This window comes from Homalodisca vitripennis, chromosome 1, assembly GCF_021130785.1.
Source record: "Homalodisca vitripennis isolate AUS2020 chromosome 1, UT_GWSS_2.1, whole genome shotgun sequence".
In the NCBI taxonomy this organism is placed as follows: domain Eukaryota; kingdom Metazoa; phylum Arthropoda; class Insecta; order Hemiptera; family Cicadellidae; genus Homalodisca; species Homalodisca vitripennis.
In genome coordinates, this window is record NC_060207.1 from 92,408,381 (window position 1) to 92,418,131 (window position 9,751).

General features: G+C 31.4%; 2 non-coding genes across 2 annotated transcripts; both read left to right on the top strand.

Moving 5' to 3' along the window:
- Window positions 1-729: 729 nt before the first annotated feature.
- On the top strand, window positions 730-801 carry Trnah-gug. Its single transcript has one exon. It is a non-coding gene; the product is annotated as a tRNA-His (tRNA).
- An 8,193-nt stretch (window positions 802-8,994) lies between these two features.
- On the top strand, window positions 8,995-9,066 carry Trnah-gug. The gene has a single exon. It is a non-coding gene; the product is annotated as a tRNA-His (tRNA).
- The last annotated feature ends 685 nt before the right edge of the window (window positions 9,067-9,751 follow it).

The following is a 9,751-nucleotide window of genomic DNA, read 5'->3' on the forward strand; positions in this document are numbered from 1 at the left end:
TCAGAGTAAGCGCAATCAAACGTGATTAGAGATACAGACGTAGGAGGGACATAGTTCAGCCAATTTCAATAGGTCATTCATTACTTAGATCTTAGAATGGGTGACATTTCTATTGCTGACATTAGGAATGTCACTAAAGTAATTGTGAAATTGTTGTACACAGTTAGAGAATAAAAAGCTTTAACCTATTAAATTATATCAAATCAGCAGTTTACTGCCGGGCCTAATCTTAATAACATAGTAATAACACCGTTCTTAACTGTTATACAGAACCAATGCGACAATCAACGAGATTTGTCCTCAACAAGCTGTTGTGTAAAATACTACCTTATATTTTAATTGCGGTTTTTATGAAACCAGATTTTAAGAAAATGGTTATGAATCTTCAGAGAAGCGAAGTCATAGAATTTTGATAACCAAAAAACAATAGTTTTCCCCTTGTCTACTGACGTAAACCCTAAGAAAATTTATTCATATTAACAATATAACGTTTTAGAGTGAGAACACTCATTTTGAGTACTTAAGATTTTAATACAGCTTGTTTCTGTGTTACTTTGAATAACTGTGACGGCAGTTGGCCTACTACAATATAACTAATTAGTTAACAACGTAAAATGTCGATATAACTAATAACTAGTATTAAGGTAATTTTCAGCAACTGTCTCAATAATGAACGTGCACTTTCACCACACAAACTCAGAGAGCACGGGCCACCTGCAAGCCAAGATAGCCGTGATCGTCTAGTGGTTAGGACATTGCGTTGTGGCCGCAATAACCCAGGTTCGAATCCTGGTCACGGCACGGCATAATTTTGTTTGTTTGAAATTATTTTTTTCAATGTGAAAATCGACACTTTTTATGAGAAACAATCACACACGTTACAATGCAAATAGGTTTTTTTGTAAGTGATATTTCCAAACATGTAGTATTTGTAGACGAAATGGTTTTTTTTTTAAAGCTAGATACTTAATTTGGCTTAAGGAAAAAATTAAATATTCCTTAAAATCAGTTATCTCAAGAGAGTTATGTCTTTCTAAACAAATATGACCACAGCGTCTTAATCTTTGGTAGGAAATTGCGTGCGAAGCCACATGTAAGTGATGTAATTAATTAATGCTATCCAACAACCGTCCATGAATGTAAAAACATTTAGAGACAACGCTGATGTTTTTATGATATAGTTGTGGTTTTTATTACTGTTTACAATTTTAATCCTTTAAATTTTTATCTGCTAAATCAAATAGTTCGTTCCATTTATTTGAATTAATAATTGATTTTGATTATTAACAAAGCGTGCACTTGAATATTTATTAGACCCGCATTTTATAATTTGTATACCTTATGAAAGGACAAAAATCTTTGGTTATTGAACATCTATGATTTTATTGAAATCCTTTTTCATACATGATCCATATTATGTCTTTCTGTTAAATGAAATTAAAGAAGTTATTTAAACGGTAATATTATGTTTTTAGTAGCATTCATTACGCGAGAAACGTTTATGATCTTGTGCAAAATAATGTTGTGCATAAATTACAATGTTTGTACGGGTAGTTAAATAATATAGTATACAACATTTAAGATACTGTAAAATTTATAAACTAATGAAATAATTGTTTGGATATATAGTGTACTCGTATTATTTGTGATTGAAAAACATAGTTTATTTTTAAGGAGATACAAAAATGTCATGAAATTGTTATAAATCGTATAACCACACTTTTTACATTTTGGTCTTCTAATGAAATCAACTTGAAATTTTTTTGTTATTTAAAAATGTTTTTTAGTTTAACCAATATAATATCATTAATGATACATATACGTGAGGCATGTCTTACATAAAGCGCTTAAAGTTTGGATAGCTAGATTTGGATATTACTAGCTATGCAATGTGCTATATACTATTAACTCGCCTTCGGCGACCATAACACTATCATAGAGACAGCTGCCTCAGTCTTCATCAGGTGATCTTCGGTGAGAGTAAAGTACGAAACATTGGTTTTAATTAACTACTGCTATGAAACCTAATTTAACGAACAAAATGGGAATGCATTATGGGGCAAGATATCTCGACTTCATTTCTACGTATACAAGAATGTGTTTTATGGTGGTGCTTCTCCAATCATGGAATATGGCGTCAAAAAATGACTCAGTAAGCTGACACAGTTTAACTTTTGCCTTCCGGAGGAGATGTAAACTTTTCTTGATGTTTGTCATTCCATCTGCCCTCAGAGCATTTTGGGGATGAAATTAGTTACAGATTTGCTATTTTGTATGCAACCTCAGCGAAGCCTGCTGCGTTACGCGTGGTGTGGCGTATTCCCTGCACATGTCGATGTACTCGTGCTAATTTATCTCAGTTTTAGAGAGATTTTAATGGGAAACTATAACATTTATACATATTAGAATTAACTCTAAAATATTATCACTGATGATCTGAGCAAATCGAGCTCAAATGATTTTTAATCACTATACAAATATATTACAAGTATATTATTAAAAAACGAAAAAACCGGAAACCCGTAGAGTATAGGTTGCTTTGTGATACCTACAAGAGAGTGTGAGAAGCAGGAAAGGTAAGCGCGCGGCGTGAAAGTGAGACAGCAGTAAAGCGACCCGTTGTCTCGGTGCTACAAGAAAACAATTTCCCAAGGGATGTATTACTGAGATAACGTCACCTCTTACATTTCTTGTAGTGTTTTTATGTTGCATGCACTAAAACATTACTGATGTATAAAGCTTTTATTTGAGATTAGGCGCTTTATGTTTTCCTTTATGACTGAATAGTACCAATAACGTGTAGTCAAAAACACTTGGTATTAACAGTTCAACTACATATTTTAATAAACAAACATTTATATTGTATGTTTACAATTCAAAATTCCGACATTGTCATCAGCATAAACATTTCTTGATCTAATTCTCAACTATTTAAGCCTTAAAATCTATTATCTCCTATGAGACAATGAATTGTACAACCATGAAGCAATTGTAAATATTTGTAATTAGTTTTTATCCCTACAGAATCTCTCAAATAACCATCTTACGATTTACATTTACATAATCTCTTGAACTACTTAAGCTCTTCTTAATGACACGATGTTTATAAACTGTCCACGTAACAAAATAAGCTTTTATTCCATGCAAGTTCCCTTGCCATTGCAGTTAGAGGAATAAACTATTAAGCATCTCTCTCACAAACAAGGGAATATTTTTTCAATATTAATTTGCAGCATATGCGTACTATTTCCATCGTCTCGACATTATTGATCACTGATCGAAACAAACCATTATGAACTTTTACGCTGAAACAAGTTATTTACACTTTCCTTTACTAAAAGATTATTCCGTATAATTTTGCATTGTTAACAGAAGAGATTTTTCTCTAAACTATAATTGGTACTAAGAAATTTATATTTTACAATACGTGATACAGTCGCCAAGTGTACTAAGTTTTTAAACAACTTTATAAAATGTTTTTCTTAAAATAGTTTTATTATGTAAAGTAGACACTTTAGTTATAAATATACATGACTATTATATAATTTTTCAATATTAATAACTACTTCATTTACACGTTTTTCTTGTGGTACTTGACTAGTTCAAAATGTTTTTTTAGATTTTTTTTTATCTATTTTATCTATTTTTATCTTTAGTTCTGGGGATCTCAAATTTATAAACGATATAGTAGCTGGTATCTTGAATAACTATAATGATAAATCGTTTATGACATTCCGAAAGTCGTAACCAATATGCAGAGTTGAATAAAGAGACTGTCTTTCCATAAGGCCCTAGGTTTTACTTTGGGATAGTTTATACATCGAGTCGAAACTACACTGGGACAGCAAAAAACCGACGTTTGTACTGAGCTGCAATATGGATGTCGGGAGTGGCGCATCACTAACGGCAAATGTGAGATTGGGTGGATCAACATGTCTAGTCTACTGCAGAGGATGACCATTGGAGAGGGTGGAGCTCTCTTGGTGGTAAAGGGAGCGAGAGGAGAGAGAGAGAGAGAGAGAGAGAGAGAGAGAGAGAGAGAGAGAGAGAGAGAGAGAGAGAGAGAAACATGTAATATAAATTTATACATATTATAATAAATTATTATTAACTGTTAAAAGATTGAAATTATATGCACATGGTTGGTTGCTTAATACTGGAGAGAGAGAGCTCCATTTTTCCTGCGTAGAAAGGATGCCGACGTTTTAGAAGCCGACAGTTTTGGATCACTTCAGCCGGATGTCGACTTCAGATTCCAGGAGTCAAGTGTGTCACAGTGTCAGACTTCAGAAGCTGCTCTGATTAGAAGGTTAAATTCATTGGAATTCAATGGAACCTCTCTCAAAAATTATACTGTTTGCCTAGTTTTATTCATTCAACTCATTATACTTATATCACTGTGTTTTATTACTTTCTGTTTTATCATTTTTATATGGTTCTTACACGTATTCTATTTATTTTTATTATTTATTTTTACAAAGCAAGATTTGCAGAAACATTAATGTTAAGTTGATTATGAGGTATTTTTTTGTCTAATTTTAATATTATATACACATATATGCAACAATTATAACTTGACGATATAAAAGTTCTCGATTTATGTAGGTTATTTAAAAGCATTTAATTATAAGAGGAAAGTAAACGGATGGCCAAAGTGTACATTAGCAGTTATAAATATTGGCTCTGGGAATCATTCATTACTGGCCAATGACATGATGATACCACAGACTCGGTTGTAAGGTTGTATTTTACGAGACACAAACTATATGTAACTGTCATAATTTTAAATGTACAATTAACTGAATGTGGTTTTGAAGGCACTAAAAGATAAACAAGAAAACCCCTATGAAAGTATATAATTATGAAAATCTCGAACAAATATTGTTGATATTGAGTGTTTATACTTTTGAGTCATATTTCAGAAGTAAAGATAATCATATTGCGAAAAGAATACCAATATCTGTTTACCAATCCCAGACTGAGCCTACTACCATCAGACGTAATTCCCTCGGACAATATTAGAAAGTTGTAAGCCAATATTTGTCTACAAGCCAGTGTTATTGTATTCTCCACTGGAGATTACTTTGTCTCCAGCATCGGGTTTCCTTAAGTGTTCTTACAAGATGTGGTAATTCGGGACAATAGCCTGTACAATTCCACAACAGTAACTAAACTTAATCAACTAAAAAAAAAAAATACTACATTGATAATATATTGATGATGACATTAGGTAATTTAAGTTACTCTATAAATAATGATTACTTTTGTTACAATAAGACGCAAAAATAAACCTTCTTACGGATGAAGATATGTAATAAAAGCTATATTTCGCACTTTCTCCAAAAAATTTGAAGAATGTACCCCTTGTAAAATACAGACTACTGTTCAAGAAAATTTGATTGAGAGTGCAGGACATACAATAATGTTGTTATAATGTACTAATGCGATTAAACATTACAGACTAGTGCTTACCGTCTAACCATGTTATTCCCCAGTGTATAGTCTTAGAGATTAAATAGAAAACCGTTAACATAGTAGTTTTTGAGTTTCTTGCCCAAAAATCACATTTTCTCCTTTACAAATTTGGCCAAGAAATTTTAAAGAATTACACTTTTGCATCTTTTTATGTCATCCTAAAATAAAAAGCGAAATATTTCCCAAATATATATTCCACTTAATTCTAAAAAAATAAAACCGTTTAATAGAACATTAAGTTCTATGAAACAACAACAGTTCAGATGTCACCAATAACATTTTATTTCAGTTTTTCGGATATTCTCAATTATACATAAACAACAATTTGGCCTACTTAGTTTTCTTCGAAAGTATAACATGATTTCAGACATTTGCCATCGTTATAGGATGGAAAAGGTAGAACACAACGTTTCGAGTATTTCAATCCATCCTCGTCAGGTGAGGGAGGTATTAATATACAAAAATAACGAACAGAAAGAAGTAAATAAAGGAAAGAAAAAGATTCAAACATACCCAAAATCTACTTGGGGTGTGATGTATCATTGTTATTATCGTACTTTTGATTTGTCATCGGGACTTGTACCTGTGCAGTGACAGCGCCTGAACTGTACTCCAAGCAGTTTTTGGGTATGTTTTATCTTTTCTTTCCAAACTTTACTTCTTTCTGTTCGTAATTTTTGTGTGTTATTAATACCTCCTCCACCTAACAAAGAGGATAGATTCAAATCCTCGAAACGTTTTGTTATACATTTTATAACTTATATCGATGGCAAACGTCCGACATTGTGTTATATTTTCAAACCTTCCATCGTCAATAACCAACTTTAAACAAAGAAAGGTTTCTTTGTTTCTTTCGTTTTTTTTTTTTTTTTTTTTTGTAAAAAAGACGTGACAATTGACATCATAAAATTAAGAGGAAACATAAATTATGGCGAACTTATGTGATTAAAATTAAGTAGGATATTGTGATTTTAACATAATAAAAGTATTAATATATCGCCATAAGGAATTTTAAAGGGTCATGACAGAGCTTAGATGTACAAGTATTATTGCGATTTCCTTGTAAAAAATTCAACTCAAAATAATTGTAGCTCATCTCTAGGAACCTATCCTAGGACTTGTAGGTATGTTATATTGATTACGAATCAAGAACACAATATCTAATAAGGAATTGTTTGTAAAATTTAAATTCTTTCAGTCAAAAGGTTATATCCATTTCCAAAACATTTTTCAACATCCAAGGAATATTTTTCTCACTAAATGTACGAAAAGCCATAACATAATAATGAAAATGCCTTACTCTCCTACTGTCGCGTTGTCGTAATCGCTTTTACTGAAGCTAATTCACTCATCCTAATGGCGCAATACCATTTGCCCAGAGCAACCGAAATGAAATGTTCTTTTCGAATCATCAGATATACGCATATATGGTTTGTACTGTTGGATCTCACTTATCTATCTATCTATCTGTCTATATATCTATACATACATATATATATATATATATATATATATAAATATATATATATATATATATATATATATATATATATATATATATATATACATTCATTAAATTGGTATAAATGGCAATAGCCGAATTTAATTTAAATAAACATTGAATCACAAAAAGTACTTGCTTCGCCGGAACTCGAATCCGGATCTCACACTTGATTCAATTTTTTGTATTTGGCCGTATCTGTCACATATGCGTTGATAGATATTATATCTAACTAGCCGTAAATAACAACACAGAGTTGTTCATTGCCATTATTGCAACTTTTTTTTAATCTTATCGATTAATAAAGTTTTAGAAGTTTTAAAGCCATTTGTAATATGTTTCAGTGTAACACGATGTATTTCACCTTAAAATAGTGTATTTAAAATAAATAACTGATCTATCTTTCTGTCAAAAAACTGTAATTGGCTTTTCTTAACAAATATAATTCGTCAATCTTCTTAAACAGAGAAAGAGAAGGATATCTAACTTCAAGGTGAATTTAATGCAATCTTATTATGATTGTAAATAAAGGTAACCGACTCAAAGGAATTAATAAATAATGCAATACCTCCTTACTGCTGGAATAAATCATGACTTTTGTGACACCGCTGAGGAAAGAAAGCTTTGCTTACTGAATTTTCATTGGTGGTAGACTGTACTTTACTTATATTTTTTCAATTTTTTTTGGAATTTGTGGAATTTTAACTTTATTCATAATGTTACAAAGTATAATGTTTTTGTATAGTAAAAGGCTTGTTGGCATTGTACTTTCGAGTTTTGACTAGATGGAATTAAAGAATGTTTTTCTTTGTAATTGTAATTCTTCATTCAAACCAAAATTAGCTTTCATCTTTCATAATATTAACCAACTATAAGGGAAATTGAATAAGTTTTATCTCTAAAGTAATGTGACTTTAATTCTTAGAATGCGCTTAAAAATCCCAGAAAACGGTGTATTATTTTAATGGTCATTTACTTAAGTTTAAGAAAGAATTGCATTTTGTTTTTAATTGTTGCGTGTTTCAATAAACATAAATCCAAAAAAGGCCAGAGGACTGTTTCGTAGACCTGGTGTAACTATTTTAAGACTTAAAAGTCAGATAAAATTACTCATAATCTTCCAAGAAAAAACGCTTGACAATGAACAAAGGAACTTTGTAGTACGGCTGATTTATGGACAGTAAACACTTTTAAGATAATAATGACAACATAAATTGTAGTGAGAACTTTCAATATAGCTATATTCATTTTATCAAGTATGTCTTTGACTAAATTTTACAGTCTAAACACTTATGAATGGTAATACGTTGAATTCCGTACGCTGTAACAAATTGAAAGAAACGGATGAATATTATTTTATTTTTTGAACATTAATTTAACATATCCAAAAATGTTTGTAGTTTTAAATAAAACTATATATATATATATATATATATATATATATATTTGTGTGTGTGTGTGTGTGTGTGTGTGTGCGTGTTACGTGCGTGCGTGCGTGATATATATATATATATATATGTGTGTGTGTGTGTGTGTGTGTGTGTGTGTGCGTGTGTGTGTGTGTGTGTGTGTGTGTGTGTGTGTGTGTGTGTGTGTGTGTGTGTGTGTGTGTGTGTGTGTGTGTGTGTGTGTGTGTGTGTGTGTGTGTGTGTGTGTGTGTGTGTGTGTGTGTGTGTGTGTGTGTGTGTGTGTGTGTGTGTGTGTGTGTGTCTGGTATAGAGGGACGAAGGAGGTTTTAGAGGTTAGAGTTTTCTGCAATTATCAAAACTGATTTCAAGGATGTCGATATCAGGATAAGGTGCTTGGTGACATCCTTATGACTCTACTACGAAGTTAAGGGCCTATTTTGCCGAGAAAGAATGATCACAGTTCAAAATATGTTTCCGAATGTTTATAATGTTCTCAGGGGACTGACTTGTCATATCCCACTCAGTTTGTGGAGGCAACGTCAGCAGGGAACATGGACGTACTTTCACCACACCAATAACAAAAGCACGGTACGAAGACAAGACCAGATAGCCGTGATCGTCTAGTGGTTAGGACATTGCGTTGTGGCCGCAATAACCCAGGTTCGAATCCTGGTCACGGCAGGTCAAAATTTTGCTCTTATCTTGTATTTTGTATTTAAAAGCTGTGTACTACTCATTGCAGTATAACTATGGAAAACCATTTTATATTGACGCAAAATAAGATTTTTTCTAACAGCAATAACTTAAATTTTATTATAAATGATTGGTACAATGTAGTTTTATAATTTATATTATTAACAATTATTCTTCGAGACTCTGCAGTAAGAGGAACATGAACTGGATCTAAACTCAACATGTATTGAATGAATTCCTACCTTTCCTTATGTGTAGAGTAATGATTAATTATAAGAAGATGAGTATTTTACAGTATAATCCAAATGCTAATCTCGGAACCAATACAAAATTTAAAAAAAATAAATATCTTAATAAAAAACAACTATTTAATAGAATAATTTAATGTGCAGTAAACAATTATTAGGCACATCTGCATTTATTTTCAAAATAATTTCCTTTAAAAAACCCCTTTAATATTGCTAAGATTTTATTACGTTTTAAAAAACCATTATTTATTATCTTTAAAAATTTAAGTAGAAATGTGTACTAGTCATGAACAGAGTGATATGGTTAAGTTTAAAAGTAAAATAGAAGTGTGAGTAGTACACTTATAATAAATTTTATTGCAACAGTATTCAGTATAGAAATATAAAATAACTTTGCTACTTATAGTTTAGCTAAGTTGTCTTAT